The 25,280-nt window shown below is 42.0% G+C and overlaps 1 protein-coding gene across 10 annotated transcripts in view; it reads left to right on the forward strand.

Annotated features, from left to right (window-relative positions):
- The window catches only part of LOC130911282 (zinc finger protein 260-like), a 172,613-nt gene that overhangs the window by 116,869 nt on the left and 30,464 nt on the right, over positions 1-25,280 (forward strand). The window lies entirely within an intron of this gene.

Consider the following 25,280-nt stretch of genomic DNA (forward strand, 5'->3'; position numbering starts at 1 on the left):
AGAGACACGTGGACATGGGCCGTAAATAAGTATTTTAATAGGTCTTGAAACTACAATGACCAACCTGAAAAGAACTGAACATGTATTGGAAAAACGAGTGACTTTCTATTGCCACTAGTTGGCGCTGTAGGTTTGATGCAAATGACCCCTACAAGGCCCTTCAGGGTATGACTCTCAACAAGCACGGGAAGTTTGCCGCAGATATGTTGTATATCTGCCGAGTTATGACTGTTCAAAATTTTTGGAGAGAAAAATTATTGACAGTCATTTTCACTTTCCTGTTTGGACCCCTCCGCTTCAACGAAACTTCAATATTTTTCATCAGGCACCTGAAGACAGGTCTTAAGGCTTCCCTTATGCAGGTTTGAGGTCGATTAATTTTTTCCCTTGGAGGAGGAGTGTGTCACCGTAAAAAAGGGCATTTCCTGTTCCCACTAGGAGGCGCCAGGCACAAATGGTAAATTTTCAATCCAGTCGTGCTCAGGCTGGTATACCTCACACACATGGCAGATTTAAAATAGATTGAACGTTGTATGAGGGAGTTATCAGTCATTTTCCGAATTCGGTGTTTTGGCGAAAAAATGGCCGACTTTGGCACCCCGCCCAGGTCAGGCCCGTGAATGAAAACACACCATTTTGATAACTTAAGATTTCATATGCCTCATGAACAGTCTCGCCAATTTTGAGAATGATCAAACTAATTCCCTAGGTGCCAAGGTGTAAAATGTGCACACTGTAAATCGATAAAAAATTCACATTCAATCCAAAATACCCGATTTCCTGTTGGGTTTGGAATACGCATGCAAGAGACTTTTTGGAGCAGTTTTGTACAAGGTATTGACTCTCCGAATTTCATCCATCTACGTTGAAAAAACCTAAATGGAGAGGCCTTTTTGAAAATTTCAAGGGGGCGCCACTGAGCCATTTTGTTACATTTTTTCGTAACGTTGCAAGATTATTGAACGTTATGCAAAGCCGCATGTATGTCGAAATTTTTGTGAGTTTTCGTGCATGTTCAAGCCTCCAAATGTAAACTCCTACTGTGAACCGATAAAAATTTCACATTTGATCCAAAATACCCGATTTCCTGTTGGATTTGGAAAATGGGTGCAAGAGACTTTTTGGAGCAGTTTTGCACAAGGTATCAACTCCCCAAATTTCCTCACTCTATGTTGGAAAAACCCAATAGGAAAGGCCTTTTTTAAAACTTCTTTCTGTCGCCACTAGTTGGCACTGTAGAGTTGATGCAAATGACCCCTACACGAACCTTCAGGGTATGACTCTCAACAAACACGGGAAGTTTGGCGCAGATATGTTGTATATCTGCCGAGTTATGACTGTTCAAAGTTTTTGGCGAGACAAATTGTTGACGGTCATTTTCACTTCCAGTTTGTACCTCTCCGCTTCTACAAAACCTCAATATTTTTCATTAGGCACCTGAACACATGTCTTGAGGCTCCCCTGAAACAGGTTTGAGGTCAATAGATTTTTTTCCCTTGGAGGAGGAGCCTGTCTCGTAAAGAAGGCCATTTCCTGTTCCCACTAGGGGGCGCCAAGCCTAATGGGTAAAATTTAAATGCAGTCGTGTTCAGGCTGGGATATCTCATATACTTGCTAGAAATGAAAAAGATTGAACGTTGTATCACGGAGTTTTTAATCATTTTCTGAATTTGGTGTTTTGCCCAAAAATGGCCAACTTTGGGACTACGCCCAGGCCAGACCCTTGGATGAAAACTCACCATTTTGAAAACTTAAGATGTCATATGTCTCCTGTATAGTCTGACCAATTTTGAAGACGATCCAACTATTTTCTTCAGCGACAAGGTCTCAAATGTAAATCGATAAAATTTCGCATTTGATCCAAAATTTCCGACTTCCTGTTGGATTTGGAATATAGGTGCAAGAGACTTTTTGGAGCAGTTTTACGCAATGTATCGACTCACCAAATTTCATCATTCTACGTTGAAAAAACCTAATAGGAAAGGCCTTTTTGAAAATTTCAAGGGGGCGCCACTGAGCGATTTTGTTAAATTTTTTTGTAGATTATCAAAATTTACGTAAAGTTGCATGTATGTGCAAATTTTGGTGAGTTTTCGTGCATGTTCAGGCCTCCAAACGTAAACTCCAACTGTGAACCGAAAAAATTTCACATTTGATCCAAAATATCCGATTTCCTGTCGGATTTGGAATATGGGTGCAAGAGGCTTTTTTGAACAGTTAGGCATAAGGTATCTACTCCCCAAATTTCATCGCTCTACGTTGAAAACCTGAGAGGAGAGGCCTTTTTGAAAATTTTAAGGGTCAAGGGGGCGCCACTGAGCCATTTTTTGAAATTTTTTCAAAACGACGCAAGATTATCAAATTTTACGCGAATCTGCACGTATGTGCAAATTTTGGTGACTTTTCGTGCATGTTCAGGCCTCCAAATTGGCCATTTTCATTTGCCATGAAGAAAGAATAATAATAATAATAATAATAATAATAACTAGGCCTGCAAGCAGGACTGAACGGGCCCTCGCAATCTAGCGCAACTCGGACGTCACGCAACTCAGACTGTGTGCAGGTCAGGGTGGTGGCAGATCCTCCTCTCTAATCATCTCATTAGAACCTAACAAGCTCGAAAGTCGCCTCTTTACATTCCCACACCCAAGAGATAAAAACCCCTATTGGAGAGAGTACTACAAAAAAGGAGCCACTACTGAGCTGTGCAGCCAAGCCCTTATTCAAAACCAAATTAATCTTCTAACTGGGCCAATTCGACCAAGTGTGCCAACTATTGTGGCTCTATAAGCTCCCTGAGTCTCTGAAAAAAATATATTTCCTTTAAATGGCGAACAAAGGGTCGTCACGGCAACAGACAGAGACACGTGGACATGGGCCGTAAAAAAGTATTTTAATAGGTCTTGAAACTACAATGACCAACATGAAAAGAACTGGACATGTTTTGGAAAAACGAGTGACTTTCTATCGCCACTAGTTGGCGCTGTAGGGTTGATGCAAATGACCCCTACAAGGCCCTTCAGGGTATGACTCTCAACAAGCACGGGAAGTTTGGCGCAGATATCTTGTATATCTTCCGAGTTATGACTGTTCAAAGTTTTTGGAGAGAAAAATTGTTGACAGTCATTTTCACTTTCCTGTTTGGACCCCTCCGCTTCAACGAAACTTCAATATTTTTCATCAGGCACCTGAAGACAGGTCTTAAGGTTTCCCTTATGCAGGTTTGAGGTAGATTGATTTTTTCCCTTTAGAGGAGGAGTGTGTCCCGTAAAAAAGGGCATTTCCTGTTCCCACTAGGAGGCGCCAGGCACAAATGGTAAATTTTCAATCCAGTCCTGCTCAGGCTGGCATACCTCACACACATGCCAGATTTAAAATAGATTGAACGTTGTATGAGGGAGTTATCAGTCATTTTCCGAATTCGGTGTTTTGGCGAAAAAATGGAAGAATTTGGCGCCCCGCCCAGGTCAGGCCCGTGAATGAAAACACACCATTTTTATAACTTAAGATTTCATATGCCTCATGAACAGTCTCACCAATTTTGAGAATGATCAAACTAATTCCCTAGGTGCCAAGGTGTAAAATGTGCACACTGTAAATCGATAAAAAGTTCACATTCAATCCAAAATACCCGATTTCCTGTAGGATTTGGAATGTGTGTGCAAGAGACTTTTTGGAGCAGTTTTGCACAAAGTTTTGACTCTCCAAATTTCATCACTCTATGTTAGAAAAACCTAAATGGAGAGGCCTTTTTGAAAATTTCAAGGGGGCGCCACTGAGCCATTTTGTTAAATTGTTTCGTAACGTTGCAAGATTATCGAACGTTATCCAAAGCCGCATGTATGTGCAAATTTTGGTGAGTTTTTATGCATATTCAAGCCTCCAAATGTAAACTCTTACTGTGAACCCATGAAAATTTCACATTCGATCCAAAATACCCGATTTCCTGTTGGATTTGGAATATGGGTGCAAGAGACTTTTTGGAGCAGTTTTGCATAATGTATCTACTCCCCAAATTTCCTTGCTCTATGTTGAAAAAACCCAATAGGAAAGGCCTTTTTTAAAACTTCTTTCTGTCGCCACTAGTTGGCACTGTAGAGTTGATGCAAATGACCCCTACAAGAACCTTCAGGGTATGACTCTCAACAAACACGGGAAGTTTGGCGCAGATATGTTGTATATCTGCCGAGTTATGACTGTTCAAAGTTTTTGGCGAGACAAATTGTTGACGGTCATTTTCACTTCCAGTTTGGACCTCTCCGCTTCAACGAAACCTCAATATTTTTCATCAGGGACCTGAACACATGTCTTGAGGCTCCCCTGAAACAGGTTTGAGGTCAATAGATTTTTTTCCCTTGGAGGAGGAGCCTGTCTCGTAAAGAAGGCCATTTCCTGTTCCCACTAGGGGGCGCCAGGCCTAATGGGTAATATTTCAATGCAGTCGTGTTCAGGCTGGGATATCTCATATACATGCTAGAAATGAAAAAGATTGAACGTTGTATCACGGAGTTTTTAATCATTTTCTGAATTTGGTATTTTGCCCAAAAATGGCCGACTTTGGGACCACGCCCAGGTCAGACCCTTGAGTGAAAACTCACCATTTTCAAAACTTAAGATCTCATATGTCTCCTGAATAGTCTGACCAATTTTGAAGACGATCCAACTATTTTCTTCAGCGACAAGGTCTCAAATGTAAATCGATAAAATTTCACATTTGATCCAAAATTTCCGGCTTCCTGTTGGGTTTGGAATATGGGTGCAAGAGACTTTTTGGAGCAGTTTTGCACAATGTATCGACTCGCCAAATTTCATCGTTCTACGTTGAAAAAACCTAATAGGAAAGGCCTTTTTGAAAATTTCAAGGGGGCGCCACTGAGCCATTTTGTTAAATTTTTTTGTAGATTATCAAAATTTACGTAAAGTTGCATGTATGTGCAAATTTTGGTGAGTTTTCGTGCATGTTCAGGCCTCCAAATGTAAACTCCAACTGTGAACCGATAAAAATTTCACATTTGATCCAAAATATCCGATTTCCTGTTGGATTTGGAATATGGGTGCAAGAGGCTTTTTTGAACAGTTAGGCATAAGGTATCTACTCCCCAAATTTCATTGCTCTACGTTGAAAACCTGAGAGGAGAGGCCTTTTTGAAAATTTTAAGGGTAAAGGGGGCGCCACTGAGCCATTTTTTGACATTTTTTCAAAACGACACAAGATTATCGAAATTTACGCAAAGCCGCACGTATGTGCAAATTTTGGTGACTTTTCGTGCATGTTCAGGCCTCCAAATTGGCCATTTTCATTTGCCCTGAAAAAAGAATAATAATAATAATAATAACTAGGCCTGCAAGCAGGACTGAACGGGCCCTCGCAATCTAGCGCAACTCGGACGTCACGCAACTCGGACTGTGTGCAGGTCAGGGTGGTGGCAGATCCTCCTCTCTAATCATCTCATTAGAACCTAAGATGCTCGAAAGTAGCAAAAACCCCTATTGGAGAGAGTACTACAAAAAAGGAGCCACTACTGAGCTGTGTAGCCAAGCCCTTATTCAAAACCCAAAACTAATCTTCTAAGTGGGCCAATTCGACCAAGTGTGCCAAATATTGTGGCTCTATAAGCTGCCTGAGTCTCTGAAAAAAAATATTTCCTTTAAATGGCGAACAAAGGGTCGTCACGGCAACAGACAGAGACACGTGGACATGGGCCGTAAATAAGTATTTTAATAGGTCTTGAAACTACAATGACCAACCTGAAAAGAACTGAACATGTATTGGAAAAACGAGTGACTTTCTATCGCCACTAGTTGGCGCTGTAGGTTTGATGCAAATGACCCCTACAAGGCCCTTCAGGGTATGACTCTCAACAAGCACGGGAAGTTTGGCGCAGATATGTTGTATATCTGCCGAGTTATGACTGTTCAAAGTTTTTGGAGAGAAAAATTGTTGACAGTCATTTTCACTTTCCTGTTTGGACCCCTCCGCTTCAACGAAACTTCAATATTTTTCATCAGGCACCTGAAGACAGGTCTTAAGGCTTCCCTTATGCAGCTTTGAGGTAGATTGATTTTTTCCCTTTAGAGGAGGAGTGTGTCCCGTAAAAAAAGGGCATTTCCTGTTCCCACTAGGAGGCGCCAAGCACAAATGGTAAATTTTCAATCCAGTCCTGCTCAGGCTGGTATACCTCACACACATGCCAGATTTAAAATAGATTGAACGTTGTATGAGGGAGTTATCAGTCATTTTCCGAATTCGGTGTTTTGGCGAAAAAATGGCCGACTTTGGCACCCCGCCCAGGTCAGGCCCGTGAATGAAAACACACCATTTTGATAACTTAAGATTTCATATGCCTCCTGAACAGTCTCGCCAATTTTGAGAATGATCAAACTAATTCCCTAGGTGCCAAGGTGTAAAATGTGCACACTGTAAATCGATAAAAATTTCACATTCAATCCAAAATACCCGATTTCCTGTTGGGTTTGGAATATGCATGCAAGAGACTTTTTGGAGCAGTTTTGTACAAGGTATCGACTCTCCGAATTTCATCCCTCTACGTTGAAAAAACCTAAATGGAGAGGCCTTTTTGAAAATTTCAAGGGGGCGCCACTGAGCCATTTTGTTACATGTTTTCGTAACGTTGCAAGATTATTGAACGTTATGCAAAGCCACATGTATGTCCAAATTTTTGTGAGTTTTCGTGCATGTTCAAGCCTCCAAATGTAAACTCCTACTGTGAACCGATAAAAATTTCACATTCGATCCAAAATACCCGATTTCCTGTTGGATTTGGAATACGGGTGCAAGAGACTTTTTGGAGCAGTTTTGCACAAGGTATCGACTCCCCAAATTTCATCACTCTCTGTCAAAAAAACCTAATAGGAAACGCCTTTTTGAAAAATTCAAGGGGGCGCCACTGAGGCATTTTGCTACATTTTTTCGTAACATTGCAAGATTATCGAACGTTATCTAAAGCCGCATGTATGTGCAAATTTTTACGAGTTTTTGTGCATATTCAAGCCTCCAAATGTAAACTCCTACTGTGAACCCATGAAAATTTCACATTCGATCCAAAATACCCGATTTCCTGTTGGATTTGGAAAATGGGTGCAAGAGACTTTTTGGAGCAGTTTTGCATAAGGTATCTACTCCCCAAATTTCCTTGCTCTATGTTGAAAAAACCCAATAGGAAAGGCCTTTTTTAAAACTTCTTTCTGTCGCCACTAGTTGGCACTGTAAAGTTGATGCAAATGACCCCTACAAGAACCTTCAGGGTATGACTCTCAACAAACACGGGAAGTTTGGCGCAGATATGTTGTATATCTGCCGAGTTATGACTGTTCAAAGTTTTTTGCGTGACAAATTGTTGACGTTCATTTTCACTTTCCTGTTTGGACCCCTCCGCCTCAACAAAACCTCAATATTTTTCATCAGGCACCTGAACACAGGTCTTAAGGCTCCCCTGATGCAGGTTTGAGGTCAACAGATTTTTTTCCCTTGGAGGAGGAACCTGTCTCGTAAAAAAAGGCATTTCCTGTTCTCACTAGGGGGCGCTAGACCTAATGGGTAATATTTCAATGCACTCGTGTTAAGGGTGGGATACCACACATACATGCCAAATATGAAAAAGATTGAACGTTGTGTCAAGGAACTATAAGTCATTTACTGAATTTGTCATTTTGCCGAAAAAATGGTCGACTTTGGCACCACGCCCAGGTCAGACCCGTGAATGAAAACGCACCATTTTCAAAACTTAAGATTTCATATGTCTCCTGAACAGTCTCACCAATTTTGAAGATGATCCAACTAACTCCCTCGGCGAAAAGGTCTCAAATGTGCACCCTGTAAATCGATAAAAATTTCATATTTGATCCAAAATAACCGATTTCCTGTTGGGTTTGGAATATGCGTGTAAATGCTTTTTTGGAGCGGTTTTGGACAAGGTATAGACCCCCCAAATTTCATTGCTCTACGCTGACAGACCCTAATGTTATAGGCCAATTTTAAAATTTCAAGGGGGCGCCACTGAGCCATTTTGTTATATTTTTTTGCAACGTTGCAAAATTATCGAAATTTACAATTTTCCGGACGTATGTGCAAATTTTGGTGACTTTTCGTGCATGTTCAGGCCTCCAAATTGGCCGTTTTCATTTGCCCTGAAAAAAAAAAAAAAATAAAAAAATAAAAAAAAAAATAATCCTTTGCAAAACAATAGGGCCTTCGCACGCTTAGTGCTCGGGCCCTAATAATAATCCTTTGCAAAACAATAGGGCCTTCGCACGCTGAGTGCTCGGGCCCTAATAATCCTTTGCATTACAATAGGGCCTTCGCACGCCTAGTGCTCGGGCCCTAATAATAATAATCCTTTGCATTACAATAGGGCCTTCGCACGCCTAGTGCTCGGGCCCTAATAATAATAATCCTTTGCATTACAATAGGGCCTTCGCACGCCTAGTGCTCGGGCCCTAATAATAATAATAATAATAATAATCCTTTGCATTACAATAGGGCCTTCGCACGTCTAGTGCTCGGGCCCGAATAATCCTTTGCATTACAATAGGGCCTTCGCACGCCTAGTGCTCGGGCCCTAATAATAATTCCTGTAATAATGTAACGAATCGGGTTCTAATGTTTTTTGCTGTACCTGAATGCACCACGGGGCTGACGTGCCAGATACAGAGAGCGGTGAGCTTGAGAGTTTCACTTTCACTTTCAATGTTTTCTTGAGAACACCATCAATTGCAACAGACAGTAGGCGTTTTGTGTTGAGTATGTTGTGAAATAAATGATAAAAACGTGGCGAAGCTGGCGATTTCTTTGGTGATTATACCACAATAATAATTGCCAGCTTAATTTATAAAGATTGGCAAACGTTGGTCGGAGGGGGACCGTGGAGATGTATTGTTGAGCCAGTTCACGGATGCGCATCCCATGCTTATATTGGTCTGTAATTTGCATCTTCATTTAAAAGATAAGGTCACCCTTTTTTTTGTTTGTTTGCTTTTTAAAACCTGTTATTTCTCACAAAAGAAAATACGCCGTGCGTTCGTCTGCGGTGCTGTCATGTCGTATTTCGAGCATGTAATCGGATGTAGAAACAAATGGCAAGTCAAATTTTACGTCGTATGTCGAAAAGATTGTGTGTCGAAGCGATCGTATGTTGAGGTACCACTGTATTTAATTGCATTTTAATTCAACAAGGTCACTGTGTTCATTTTTCTCTTTTTGTCATGTTTTTCCTCTTCATTTTGCAACCTTCAGACGTTTGCCTTGAAGAATAGTGGGAGGATGAGCATTTTTTTTTTAAAGTGGCGGTACTTAACAGTTTGCAAATTCCAGCACTAATGTGATTGACGCAAAGGAAGTTAATTTGTTCGATTTTTTTATGTTCCGTTCCCCAAAAATTCTCTAAGGTATAATTGAAATTACAGTTTTGTTGCATTCCAGGCAACCATTACTTTAGTCTTTTCTCAGGCCCTTGCGTCCCAAACAAAATCAAGGAGTGTTTGTTGATAGTTTTAATGAATGTTTGTTTATCAGCTGCAAACAGCTTTTTTTCGTGTGTATTTTTCCGCCGAACAGTCTTTTTTTTCCTTCTTAAAGAGCTAACAGTTTTTTTTTTTTGTACATCCACACAAGGCGCATTTCACTCTATATTTTACTCAAACTGATTTATATCTCTTTTGCCAACTTCACCGATGATGATATTCACGGAATATAAAAAGATAGACTTCACTATTAGTTGACAGGACAAAGGGAGTAGAGCCGATTCATAGGGCCTTTTTTTTTTTTTTTTTTTTTTTTTAAAAGAAAACCTTAAAGGGTATTATAATACTGAGATATCAATAGAAACGTTATGTGGCAAGATAACAAATATTAATAAAGTTAACAAAAAAATAAATCACATTCATGAGCAATTATCAGAAATGGAACAAAATTACGAACATTTCCGAAAGTATTCCAGAAACAACCGAATGGGGCTTTGACGTCACAGCAAGGAAACAAAAGGTCGAGGCAGGTGCCATCGTTGTTTATCGACGAGAGAGTTGTGTTCGTGTTTTATCCAAAAATCGCTAAAATGGTTGAAACCTGTCATGCTATGTGGTGTACAAATAGCCATTTGTCGCAATGTAGTACCCATGAGTTCCCGAACGCGAGAAAAAGAGCTGGACTACGCAGACAATGACGAAAGTTCGTCCGTGCTAAGAGGGCTAATTTTGCAGACCCAGCCTCCGGCACAGTTTTGTGTAGTGCACATTTTACACCTGAAAGCTATTCGAACTATGGACAAATCAAATCAGGTTTTGCTAAGAAATTGCTGCTTAAAGCAGATGCAGTGCCCATCATACACACGCAGCCACCTAAATGTACCGAGATATCAAGAAGGAGGACGATGACTGGCTCTGATAAGACCACCCCACCACCCCTGGCTAAGCAAAGGAGGGAAATGGCCAGAGTTAGTACTCTTTTATAATAAAAAACATCACGCATTGGATATAGGACTGGACACATGTATAAATTATCGCTCGTAAAATATATACAACAAATCCTCTAATCCCATTCATATTTGTGTCTGTTGGCAGAGCGAAAACCGATGATAGCACAATAAATGATAATTATTCTCTACATTATTTTGCGGTCACGGTGTATCAGCTTCACGAAAAGAAATGCAAAACCATTCGGTGTTTCCCACACGATCTGTTGCCAGTGTTTCATCAGTGTGATTGCTCCCCTCAATGATCGTTTCATTAGGCTGCATTGGCTTTTGTTTGGGCTCAAATTGACAACCCAAAACACCAAAGAAAGGTTCATAACTCTCCTCGTCACCATTAGAAGAACGTTCCTTACGTCAGATTCGTCGCTGCAACTAGAAACAAAATTGTCCGCCATCATCTCCGCCATTCAGTACTAAGCACTGAGCCGGTTGTTTCCTTGTTGTGACGTCACGCACACAATATGCTAGATTTCCGGGATCTTGGGCACCAGTTGTTTTAGCTTGACAATCAATCCAAATTTCTATCATTTTCTTGGTGTTGCGATGTGTAATTAATTGCAGTGGCATGATAAAAATCCAAAAGGCATGTGTTTATGGATAAATGATGGAATATTAGCATTTCCCCAGGCGTTGTAATACCCTTTAAAGTTCAAATGCTTTCAAAACCAAAGCTGCTGCAGACCTAAAATCAAAACAGGCATATACAGTGGGGAGAACAAGTATTTGATACACTGCCGATTTTGCTGGTTTTCCCACTTGCAAAGCATGTAGAGGTCTGTAATTTGTATCATAAATTCTCTTCAACTGTGAGGGACGGAATCTAATACAAAAAAACTGAAAATCACGTTGTATGATTTTTAAATAATAAATTTCCATTTAATTGCATGAAATAAGTATTTGATACATCACAAAAATCGAACTTAATATTTGGTACAGAAACCTTTGTTTGCTATTACAGATACCAAACGTTTCCTGCAGTCCTTGACAAGGTTTACACACACTGCAGCAGGGATTTTGGCCCACTCATCCATGCAGATCTTCTCCAGAGCCTTCAGGTTTCGGAGCTGCTGCCGGGCAACACGGACTTTCAGCTCCCTCCATAGATTTTCTGTCGGGTTCAGATCTGGTGACTGGCTAGGCCACTCCAGGACCTTAAGATGCTTCTTACGGAGCCACTCTTTAGTTGCCTTGGCTGTGTGCTTTGGGTCGTTGTCATGCTGGAAGACCCAGCCACGACCCATCTTCAGGGCTCTCACTGAAGGAAGGAGGTTGTCAGCCAAGATCTGGCGATACTTAGGCCCATCCATCCTCCCCTCAATACGGTGCAGTCGTCCTGTACCCTTGGCAGAGAAGCAGCCCCCCAAAAAATTATGTTTCCTCCTCCATGTTTCCCGGTTGGGATGGTGTTCTTGTGGTTGTACTCATCCTTCTTTTTCCTCCAAACACGACGAGCCTAGTTTAGACTAAAAAGTTCAATTTTGGTCTCCTCCGACCACATGACCTTCTCCCATTGCTCCTCTGGATCATCCAGATGGTCAGTGGCAAACTTCAGACATGTCTGGATATGCACTGGCTTCAGCACCGGGGCCTTGCGTGCGCTGTAGGATTTTAATCCATGACGACGTAATGTGTTTACGATGGTTTTCTTTGAGACTGTGGTTCCAGCTCTCTTCAGGTCATTGACCAGGTCCTGCCGTGCAGTTCTGGGCTGATCCCTCACCTTCCTCATGATCAGTGATGCCCCACGAGGTGAGATCTTCCATGGAGCCCCAGAACGAGGCAGGTTGACCGTCAACTTGAACTTCTTCCATTTTCTAATAATCGCTCCAACAGTTGTTACCTTCTCACCAAGCTGCTTGCTTATTTTCCTGTAGCCCATCCCAGCCTTGTGCAGGTCTATTATTTTATCCCTGATGTCCTTACACAGCTCTTTGGTCTTGGCCATTGTGGAGAGGTTGGAGTTTGTTTGTTTGAGCATGTGAACAGGTGTCTTTTATACAGGTAACACGTTCAAACAGGTGCAGTCACTTCCGGTAATGAGTGGAGAACAGGAGGGGTTCTTAAAAAAGAACTAAGAGCCGAAATATTTACTAGTTGGTAATGTATCAAATACTTATTTCATGCAGTTAAATACAAATTTATTATTTAAAAATTATACAATGTGATTTTCTAGATTTTTGTATTAGATTCCGTCCCTTAAAGTTGAAGAGAACTTACGATACAAATTACAGACCTCTACATGGCTTGCAAGTGGGAAAACCTTTAAAATCGGCAGTGTATCAAATACTTGTTCTCCCCACTGTATGCGTCTCCATGAGCAGCAGCATAAAAAAATTCAAAGTCGTTTTCTAATAAAATTCCGATATTATAACAAAAATAGTATAACAAAACTTAGAAAGGCTATAAAATTCTCAGATTTTACGCTAGATGCACAAAAATCACGAAATGCAGATATAATCACCTATATTTTCAGGATCAATAGCAATATTTAACATCTTAAAAAATTTTTAATCAGTGAAAATTTGACAAGGCTTCAACAGCTAAAAAATTACTCAATTTTCACATCAGAAACATAATCCTTGAGGAAAGCATGCATAATCAATTATAGATAATATTCAAATAAATTATAAATTCTATATACAGTCACAACCTATTGTCTATTGAATTCCGATGTCACTATGGGTCATGGGGAGATATGGCCGCTTGAGGACAGCCCGGCCCATCTCCAGCTCTCCCCTGTGCGATCTCCATATTCTCCTGCTGGGCAAGCTCCTGCTTTGCCTGGACCTACCTGCCCAGGTAGCCGGCGTAGTTGCCCATTGCACCGAGGAGCAACTCGTTCGTCGGCGGGTCCGACTGATCGTCGGCCAGCTCCCTGCCAAGCTCGGCCAAGATCTCCACCTCATCCTCTTACGTCCCCATTCCCATTCATTTCCAATGGCATTTACTTTGTTTAATGCCTTTGACTGGCATGTTTGTCCATTCTATTGATGCCAATGTACTTGGATGCCATAGGCGGCTATGAACGTCCAAATTTTTTCCCATTCATTTTCAATGGCAAAAAAAAAAATGTCCCAAATCAACAGGAAATAGATATCAATAGGACACGCCCCCAAATGACCTGATATGATCAGGCCACGCCCCCAAAATGTTCCCAAATGACCTCTAAATGATCAGGCCACGCCCCCTAAATGTTCCCAAATGACCTGCTATGATCAGGCAACGCCCCCTAAATGTGTTTCCAAATGACCTAGTGTTGTATCGGTCGCGAACGATTCGGTCTTTTTGAACGAATTGTTTGGGTGAACGAGACCGAACTAATCACCATCTGCACTGATTCGTTCTATGAAGTTGGTGGCGCTTGTTCGCTGCGTGGGAAGGCGTTGAGCAAGCGGCAGCGTCTTCTGACATCGCACATGACCAATCAGACGCCAGCCTCATCGCGGGCAGGGGAGGGAGCGGAAACAGAATCAAGGCGTCTGTCACTCATTTCCACGTGTGGCCAATAAGCAGCCAGCGTGCAGGCAGGGGGGAAAGACTGAGTTTTGTCACTTCCCGTTCAGTGATTCGGTCCTCCGGTGCCTGACCTAGCTTGCTGCTAACTTGACTTTCCAGTAATGACTATGCGGTGAACGAGTCATAAAATGAAAGGAAATGACTTTGTCACATATTTGTTAACGTGGAGCCTATCAAATGCTGCTCAAACAGACAAAACACCACACAAATCTAGCGAGCATGGTTTAGTGTACTACTTTTCTCAACAGACTCGGGACTACCTATGACTGACAACATACTATCAAATTTGCAGTAGTTAAAACACGGGTAGCTAAAAATAAATAAAAAAACACGGGTAGCTACGAGGCAAGCAAAAGTGAGCTGCGGTCGCGTGACGGCACTCACGGCAGTGAAGGGGGCAGAGAACTGTCACTATATGGAGGCTTCATGGCAGCGTTATTTACCTCATATGCGCACAGAAAAAATATTTAGTATTATCACCATAATACTGATTTGCAATGAAACTGTATATACATGTCAATTTTTTCCGACTGTTTTATTATTTTTTTTTTCGTGTCAGCGTGTCGGGTGTTGATTTGACAAATTATGTCCATCCGTCCATCATGTGCTACTCAAAAACAACGCACGCGGACACGGGAGATGTCGCAATATGTCTACATTTTTCTTAACAGACTAATGAGAGTAGAAAGGCAACATCGTAAAGAGCAAACAATTATTTCTCGTCAGCATTTGACAATCTGAGATGGGGGGGGCGACAGGGGAGCTGACCGGATTATTTTATTTGTTAATACCAGTGCAAAAATTCAATACGATCATCTTAATACTGATTTGCAATTAAACTGTCGAATATCAAAATGTAGTATTGTTTTTATTTCAGAGCAGCACATTTGACAACTAGCTATTTACACTTCAGTTTTAACAATAGTGACCTAAAATAATAGTGATGAGCATAAAAACAAAAATACAACAGAGCGGGAGGTAAATATGATGTGTTGGTCGTTCCATATTTAGAAATTAAACTTTCGATTTATTTTTATTTTCGTGACAGCAAGCATGCTGCATTGGCTGGTAGCATATGTGATCAAGATCATGCTAAAGAAAGTCCGTGTGCCCCCGACCCCAAACCCCCACTCCCCCCACAAAAGGAAAATGTTTAACCGGGTCCTAAATCGAAATGCAAGCACGAGCCATGACTTTGAGCCCATAGAACTAGGACAGACGACGCGAAAGTTCTCCCTCGCTTTTGCAGCAGCAGGAGGGAGACGAGGCTGTCTGTGAAAGCAGAATGATACCGCCTGTCACTCATTTCTGAAACTACGACGAGTGGTGCCTGTGTGCAAGAGAGGGAGGGACCAAGCAATGTCACTTCCCGTTCAGTTATACTGCGAAGCGGTCTTTGGTGATTCGTTCGGCAACGTCACCTCCCGTTCAGTAACCGAACGATTCGTTTGGGCGGGGTGGGAGATGAGGGGGGCGAACGATTCGTTGAACGATTTGTTTGAACGAATCTTTTTACTGAACGAACCGGAATGGATTCGTTTACTCAAGTGAACGACAGATCCCATCACTAAAATGACCTCTAAATGATCAGGCCACGCCCCCTAAATGTTCACAAATGACCTGATATGATCAGGCAACGCCCCCTAAATGTTCCAAAATGACCTGATATGACAAGGCCACGCCCCCCAAATGTTCCCAAATGACCTCATATGAATAGGCCACGCCCCCAAATGTCCCCAATTGCATTGACGCTTATGGAGGGTGATGCCATTGACGTCCATGGACGTCCAAACTTCCCATTAATTTCCAGTGGCACTTAATCATGTTTTTTCATTCTACTGATGCCAATGTACTTGGATTCCATCCTTAGTAAGTCAATACCATTGACGTCCATGGACGTCCAAATTTTTTCCACTTTGTTTTCAATGGCAAAAAAAAACAATGTCCCAAAATCAACAGGAAATGACCAGATATCAATAGACCCCACTCACCAACGTCACACAATGACGTGTCGCTGTATCCGGCCGCCATATTGTCCGTCATTGTTTATCCGTATTCTCAATGGTTTCAATTTGTCGTGCAATTTATAGTGCAATTCATGGAAGCACCGGTGCTTTCACACGCTGTAAACTCATTGGATGTGTTGCATAAAAGGCGTTATGTGGAAAAGCTTCAGTCTATCTATTCGCCAGATCCATATTTGATGCCTAAATCGATATTTTTTGACCCGCTGTCTGCGCCGTCTCTGCCTGACATCTGCTACCCTGATATCTATAACTATCTTGTCCACAGAAACTCAGCCTATTCCCACGAAACTTTGAAAACTTTAACAGCAGCACTCTAAGCAACATTACCCCGTGTGACCCTTTACTTCCAATTTTCTAAAATGGCGACAATGAATAAAAATAAAAAAAAGTTGACTGCGATGGCCGACGCTTCAAGGATAGGTGGATATTGGACTATTTCTTCAATAAAATACGCAACAACTATGTCTGCCTCATTTGCAGAGACAGTCGCTGTTTTCAAAGAGTTCGATGTGACGCGATATTACCAAACAAGACACGCTGACATGTACATTACACGGAAGATACGCAGCGAGAAATTATAGCAACTTGAAGCCAGTTTAATTTCACAGCAGCAGTATTTCGCAAGAGCCCGAGTGTCGAAAGAGAACGCCACAAAGGCGAGATTGTTGAAATTATGAATAATTTAAAAAATAATAATAAAGCAAATGTGACACACAGAAGGGCTTGCTATAATTTGTTTAAATATATTGTTCTACGTAAATCAGCCAAGGTAGCCCCCCACATTTTTACCACACCAAATCTAGCCCCATTTGCAAAAAGTTTGGACACCCCGTTTAACTGATGATCCGTAGACGAGGCCAGCTTCTTTCACTTGGTACCAGCTAAATATTATTCAAAAAATAACATTGGCGGAAGAAATAAACATCTTGAATTTGAAACTGTATGTTGTAGGGGATTCGCCTCGCAATGATCTTAATTGTGGTTGTCAGCCCAAAACCCTCTAAATATATATTAAATGCATCCTACCAGATATAAAATGACTACTACATAGTCTGTGGTGATCGTTTGGTGCCCAGTTTTCTCGTGGAATTGCAGCAGTCCATCTCGCTCTCCTCTCCTGGTCTCTCGGAATACGGTAGAACTTCAAGTCTCTCCGTCTGTCTTCTCTGTTACTGCAACCAACCGCCACACACGCCTTCACCATTTTGATTATTAATGTTAACGAGCAGAAAAACACGCCATAATAGGAGGAATGTACGTAGCGGTAATGTATAAACACGACGAGCTGACGGACATTATGGCGGCTCAAGTCAAGGGGGCGGAGTTGTGACGTCATGTGATAGGGGTCTATAGATATGAACTTAGAAGAGTCTAGATTCTTGGTTGAAAGCAAAGAAATGGGCAGTTTATCATTCATTTTACATAAATATTTTTTAGCTAAAATGTGTAATCCCATGTGGTGGTCATCATAAAACAAAGCTTTTTAAGTTGAAAGTGCATGCATGGGGTTCTTTTATATAATAATTACCTTGAATCCTTGACCAAATCACTCGAGACCATCGTTCCTGCTTGTACGCAGTAAAAAATTCGTATTTTTCATATGTCTAGTTTTTGTTGAAGAAAACTCAACTAATTTTGTCTGTAAAATTAAAAAAATTGACTCCAAAAAATAGAGGTTTCAAGCATCTACAACTCTATCACGCGATAATACACACTCAGCAGCAAAACAATGCAATATTTTCAATTAATTATACCCAACCGGACGCCACGAAATGTAAGTAAAAGTTTTCTGAGAGTGAGAGAGTTCTGAGAGAGGGGGGGGGGCTACCATGCTGTGACGTCGTTACTCTCGCGAGACTCCGTAGACGCATGACGCAATCAACTGGCTAGGCTAGCAAGTAACTTTGCTCAAGTAGACTTCCAACTAATTTTTACCTCAGATTTTTCACAATCGTGATTCACCTTTTTTCTCCGACTCCGCCACACATCAAGAAAACACCATGGCAACATCTAGCCAACGCAGTGATCTCCCGGCGAAGCGTAAAAAGGCAGATTCTATTGATTCGGCTACATCGACCGATGATTTATTGTTAGCAAGCCCGCCCGAATACACAAAGTCAATTAGCGAGGGAATTGGATCAATCGATAAGAAAATATCGATTGCATTAGAAATCCTTCAAGCCGAGATTAAAGATTTAAAAGAAAGCCTCGTGTTTACACAGCACGAGGTAACGTATCTCAAATCGCAAAACGCTATACTGAGAGACGCCTTCGAGTCGACGACCGGAGCATTAGAATCTATTAAAAAAGAGAACAAGATAATGAAGGAGTCAATGTTAGACATCCAATCAAGGAGCATGAGGGACAATTTAATTTTCTCTGGCATCGAAGAAAACACAGTAGACAAACCAGAAGCCCTCGTCAAGTCATTTATGGCAACATCTCTCAAGCTGCCCAAGGAAATTGTGGATTCGATAAAATTTACGAGGGTACACCGTCTTGGGAAGCCAAGAGGAATCGGTCCGCGTCCAATAATCGCCAAGTTCGAGCTCTACCAGCAGAAAGTACTGGTGAAATCCAAAGGAAGAGAATTACAAGGAACAAGATTCGGTATGAATGATCATTTCCCGCGCGAGATCAACGACAGACGGAAAATCCTCTATCCAATTCTGAAGCGGTCCAGAGCAGAGGGCAAACGTACAGTTATCGCAGTCGACAAACTTTACGTGGATGGTCAACTATACCGAGACCAAGTGCTCACCCCATGGCTATTCTGACCGATAAGTAATGCCTAAATATTTCTATTATGCATACAACGCTGAATGTAGCTGTCTTGATTTAAGCAAGACAAATGTATAGATTAGGGATGCTTAATACTTAGTTTGCTATTCCTAAACACTTCCAGTATGCATATAATGCTGAATTAAATTGTTTTGGTTTGAGTAAGGCACATATGTAGATTAGGGCTGCATGATAACTATTTTGTCTGTACCTTCGAAACACTTCCAGTTCATATATAATGCTGAATCAAGTTGTTTTTTGTTTGAGCAAGCACATGTGTAGATTAGGATTGCATGATAATCACTTTGTCTGTATTTCCTAAACACTTCCAATATGTACACAATGCCGTATTAAGTAGATTTGATTTCAACAATGCACACGTACAGATCAGGGTTGCATGATAATCACTTAGTCTAGAAGAGTCACGCATGTCTCACACTACACATTTCTATACTGGCGCTCATATCTTTTCTTCTTTTTCTGGGTTATTTGTCTCACCTTTTCCACACTGCTGTTTTCAAACACACACTAAGTACACGCTTTAAAATTGTAATGTTTTGTGTTGATGCTACCCATGTATTTAATCCTTCTAACAACGTCTTAATGTTGTGTGAATTATGCCAAGAGGTTTACAAAAAATTGCATTCAGTTTTATTAGAACTTGATTTATTACATACTCGTATGGCTTCTAATGAATGTGAATGGTCGTTGACATTCAGGACCGAATATTATAACTCACATCCTGAGATCATTACTTTCCTTAAGATAGTTATAGATATCCGCATATGACGTATATAAATTTTGTTTCATTTAATGTGAATGGCTTCCGATCGCAGGCAAAGAGAACTAAAATTATGGAATACATCACCAAATTAAACGCAGACCTCTTCTTTATGCAAGAGTCACATCTAGCCAAATCCGAAGAGAAATATTTTAAACACTCAAATTTTAACTTGATGTATTCAGCCAGCTATAACAGCAGACAAAGAGGAGTATCAATATTAATAAATAAAAGAATCTCGTTCACATTAAATAGTGCAATTGCAGACCCGGAAGGTAGATTCATAATAGTACAAGCCACCATAAGTAATAAACTGTTCACATTAGTGAACATATATGCCCCAAACAACGAGGACACACAGTTCTTCCACAATATATTTGGTAAACTGAGTGACATGTCAGTGAACTCAACAATTATTATAGGAGGGGACTTTAACACAACACTTGATCCAAGTATAGATAGCTCCAATTTTAAACTCACTAAACAGTCACAAACTGCAAGAACCATTAGGAAATATATGGACGATTTCGGCTTAAGTGACGTCTGGAGAGCAAAACATTTAACAAAAAGGGAATATACCTTTCAATCCCTAGCCCATGGTTCGTGTTCAAGAATCGATTTTTTTCTAGCGAATAATTCCGCTATTAATAATATTTCGCCAAGAATACATCCAATAATCATCAGTGATCATGCACCAATTTCTTTAGCCCTTAAAATTGACTCCCGCACGATACCCCCTGCAACCTGGCGCTGTAATGATTCCTTATTAGATGACCCCGCATTTGATACATTCGTTAAGAAAGAATGGAAAGACTTCATGGAACTTAACGATTCCCCAAACATCTCACCATCGCTGCTTTGGGAAACAGGAAAATGCGTAATTCGAGGCAAGATTATCTCATATTCATCATATAAAAAAAAAAACAAGAACAGAAGTTGGAAAACGAGTTAGAAATAAAAATCAAACAACTGACAGAGGAATTCGCCAATAATCCCACGGACAATACCACAAAAGAACTTTTCAGCGCCAAAGAACAACTCAATAGTATTCTGTCTAAAAAAACTCAGTTTCTGTTACAACAACTACGATATACCAACTTTGAGCATAATAACAAATCCGGGAAATATTTAGCAAACCAACTCGAACGTAACAAAGAAAAAACATTAATTACAACAATACAAGATTCAGCCGGCATAATAACACAATCACCAGAAAAAATTAACGAAACTTTCTACAGCTACTACAAAAACTTATACTCGGTGACAAACGATCATAATGAAGACATTGACCTATTCATTAATAATCTTGACATCCCCCAAATAACTTTAGAAAGCCAACAATTGCTAGATACCCCACTTACCCTCGCTGAATTATGGAATGCCGTAAAGGACATGCCAACAGGTCGCGCACTGGGGCCCGACGGGTTCTTGACATCATATTTTAAACACTTTTGGAATATGCTGGCACCACTTTTCTATAGAATGGTTCAAGAAATCAGTGCCAAGGGTCAAATTAGAGACAATATGAACACTGCAGTAATCAAACTACTGCCAAAAGAAGGGAAAGACCTAACCCAACCAGCAAACTATAGACCAATATCCTTAATGAATACAGATATTAAAATTATTGCAAAGGCTTTAGCTACTAGATTAGAACAAACTCTTCCCACTATAATTCATAAAGACCAGACCGGCTTTATTAAAGGACGTAACTCTACAAACAATATAAGACGCTTGTTAAATCTTATTAATATTGCACAGAATTATAAACAGAAAGCAATTATCCTCTCTTTGGACGCAGAAAAAGCATTTGACAAAGTCAACTGGATTTTTCTCTTCAAAGTTTTGGAAAAATTTGGCTTCGGTGAGCCATTTATCCGCTGGATAAAAATATTCTACAACGCCCCAAAAGCCACTGTAAACACAAACGGGGTAATTTCACAAAGTTTCTGTCTTCAAAGGGGAACTCGACAAGGCTGTCCACTCTCACCCCTATTATTCGCTCTATTTATTGAACCATTAGCAATTGCAATAAGACAAAACGCTAATATCAAAGGGATTTGCTCGCACACATCAGAACACAAAATTAACTTATACGCAGACGATATACTATTATATCTAGAAAAACCAGAATCCTCCCTACATGAGACTTTTGAACTAATAAAGACATTTTCACAAATATCAGATTATGCTATAAATTGGTCAAAATCAATTATAATGCCCTTATCAACAAACTCATGGAATCCTGCAAATCAAAATCACAATATTCCAATAGGGAATATAAAGTATCTTGGAATCAACATTTCACCAAAACTTACAGAATTAACTAAACTAAACCATACACCTCTCTTAGCAAAAATATGTGAAGATTTGACACACTGGAATAATCTACCCATCTCACTTTTGGGCTGGATAGCAACAGTCAAAATGAAAGTATTACCACAAATAAACTATTTGTTCTCAATGATCCCCTTTAAACCCACTCAAAAATGGTTTCAAGACCTAGACTCAGCCGTCACAAAATTCTACTTTAAAAACAAGAAAAACAGAATTAGCCTTGCCAAATTGCAAAGAAATAAACCAGAGGGGGGTCTAGAGGCCCCTAATTTCCAACAGTATTATATAGCAAATCAAATACAATATCTTATTAGGTGGTTATATCTTAACACTGAACAACAGTCATGGCTAGAATTAGAGCAAACAGACTGCAACCAAATACAATTGGCAAACCTCCCCTTTATTAGCTCTAGTATTAAGCACCATAGCTGCTTCAAAAACCCAATGATAGCATGTACCTTGAAAGCCTGGTGGAGAGGTATGGAAATTACGCAATCACAACAAGCCCCGTGTAAATTCTCACGAATCTGGCACAACCCAGACTTTGGAGTTAATAAAATTCCTATTTATTTCAGTGCATGGGATGATACGGGAATAAACCAGTTACAGCATTTGTTTAAAGATAATACATTCATGTCATATGAAAAAATAATGCAAGATTTCCAGATCAAAGGGGTCAATTTCCTGCAATACAATAAAATCAGGGCAGCCATCAGAAGCAAATTTCCATCACTAACGGGTACGTTAGACCCACCACCTTTCGTAAATAAAATAATAAATATACATCCTCAACAAAAAAAAATACTTTCAAAAGTATATAAAGCCCTCTCATGTAACAACTCTACTTGCCTACCAATCGAAAAATGGAATAACGAACTTTCGGTAACATTAGATAATAACTATTGGTCCAACATCTGTAAAAATACATTTATAATGACAAAGAATAAGAACCTTCAGCTTATACAGTTCAAAATACTGCACAGATGGCATATTACTCAATCTAAAATGCACAAAATGGGGTTCTCCCAATCCGATAAATGTACAAACTGCAACGAAGATACTTCAGATACATACTTTCATGCTCTTTGGCAATGTAAACCAATACAAGATTTCTGGGCACAGGTAACGAAGAAACTCTCTTTCCTATTGAACTGCAGGATTCCATTGTCTCCAACTCTTTGTCTGCTTGGCGATCTGAATACAGTGAATATCTCTATCCATCAAACCCGTCCACTACTAGCAAGTCTAACGATAGCCAAAAAAACAATATTGTTGAATTGGAAAAACAAACAAAACATTAGCATTAACCAATGGCTAAATCTAATCATTGAATATATAACATTAGAGAAAATATCTGCCAAACAGACAAATAAAATGGACAAATACGAACAACAGTGGGAAACGGTCGCAAGAATGGTGAACATAGAATAAGGATTCTCTCTCACCTGCGAAGGAATGCCACAAAAATAATAAAAATGTACACATAAATTGATGTATGCGGGGTGTCCAGGGAAGTTGTATGCATCCTTCTGCAGCTGGAAACAGGACATGTTTAAATCCAAACTGTTTTGTACACTCCCAACAGCATGTAATAAATACACTTTCTTCCTTCACAGTTTAGTCGGTCAATGGGCTTATTTAACAAGGATACTCATAGACAATTTGGTTTCCAGCTGCTGGGGAACATATGCAACTTTTTTTTGGAACACCCTATATATTATCAGACTTGGAACAATTAAGGAACTATGCGTAAATAATACACTTCACCGGTCCTTGGCATACATCTAATGGTGTTTAATAAACCTCTTCTTCTGTCAGCTTTACAGGTGGAGTTTGTTGGCGTCCTGCCCTGGGCCGTCCCGTCGCCGGTCTTGGCCCCCGGGATTTTCGGCCGGGGCTTGTCTGGTTGCGTCTGGCTGTGCGGGGGTCCCGTCGGGCGCGCGCTGGTGTCGTGGGCGGGTGGGGGGGCCGCGCGGGTGTCGGTCCGGGGCCGCGGCCCTTCCCCGGCCGGCCGGGGTGGGGTGGGGTGGAGTTGGGGTGGGGGCCGGGGGGTGCATGCGGCAGCCATGGTTCCCTCCCAGGTCCGCCCGGCCGGAGCCGCGTCTCCCTGTACCGGGTGCCGGGGAGGTGCCCTCTGGTGTCATGCCGCGCGCCCCTCCTGGCCCGGGGGTGGGTTGTGGGGGGCGCGCTTCCGTCCCCTTGGTCTGCTTCCGGCCCTGTCCGCCTCCCTGGGCCGCGGCGGCCACTGCTGCCCCCCGGCCGGCGGGGTCGTTGGCGGGGCCTCTTGGCGCCCGCGGGGCCTTGGGTGAGGCTTGCTGTCCCTTGCCTGTGGGGTAGGCGTCCCCTGGTCGCCGGCGCTTGGTGTGGCGCCTGCTCGGAGTGCGGGGTGGGTGCTCGGGGGGGGGGGGCGCTCGGAGGCGCCGTGGGTGGTCTGGGGCGGAGATTGATCGGGGCCCTGACGCCTCTTCTGCCCTGCGGCCGGTTGTTCTGGTGGATGGGGCCAAACCCGCGGGAGCCTGCCTCTTAACTCACGCACTTCTCACGGGTCGCTGACTGGGCGCCGGTGTATCAGCGGGGTGTTGCCTGCACCGGCGGGGGACCCTGCCTTGCCTGGGGCTTGGTGGGCCGCTGGGGGTCCCGTGGCGTGCCGTGCCGGTTGGGGGGCTGCGGCTGTGGCTCGTGGCCCGGGTGGGCGGGCGGGGGTGGGTGTAGGCGTGGGGTTGGTGATGCGTCCCCTCCTGCCATCCCTGAAGGCCGGTTGATGGGTGCGCGGGTGGCCCGGGGGACCACCCTGGGTCCCGGGGGGGGGACGATGGCTCCTTTGCTGGGCTGCGGGAGGAGGGATGGGCTGCGCATGGCCCCCCGCCCCCGCGCCCGCCCTCCCTCCCTCCCCGGGCTGGCTGGGTGGGGGCTGTGGCCCTGGGTTGGCGCCCGCGCGGCTTCTCCGCGTGTCTGCGTGGCTGTCGCGCGCCCGGTGGGGCCTGCGTGCTGCTGGATGTGGTAGGGCATTCTCAGGTCGGGGGTCCCGGTGCCGGGATTGGCGATGCGGCGGCGTAGGGTTGGTCGCCAACGGGCTTACTCATAAGAGATTCACACGATTACTGGGTTCTAGATCACAGAACTGATTTGTGTACACTCTACCCCTTTCAATCACTTAGCTTATAGGCTTATAGACACCCCCACCCCCATTCTCCTCTTTCACTGGCCAATAGGCCCCCACATGGTGTAAACCGGAAATACATCTCGCTGACGATAGCACCAGCATATTAGTAACTAGTTTAGATGTTCAATGTATTTCTAGTTGTTGTTTGTGTATGTGTTTCTTTTCCTTCTTTTCTTGTATTTCTTTTC

This window comes from Corythoichthys intestinalis, unplaced genomic scaffold (assembly GCF_030265065.1).
Source record: "Corythoichthys intestinalis isolate RoL2023-P3 unplaced genomic scaffold, ASM3026506v1 HiC_scaffold_24, whole genome shotgun sequence".
NCBI classification, from domain to species: domain Eukaryota; kingdom Metazoa; phylum Chordata; class Actinopteri; order Syngnathiformes; family Syngnathidae; genus Corythoichthys; species Corythoichthys intestinalis.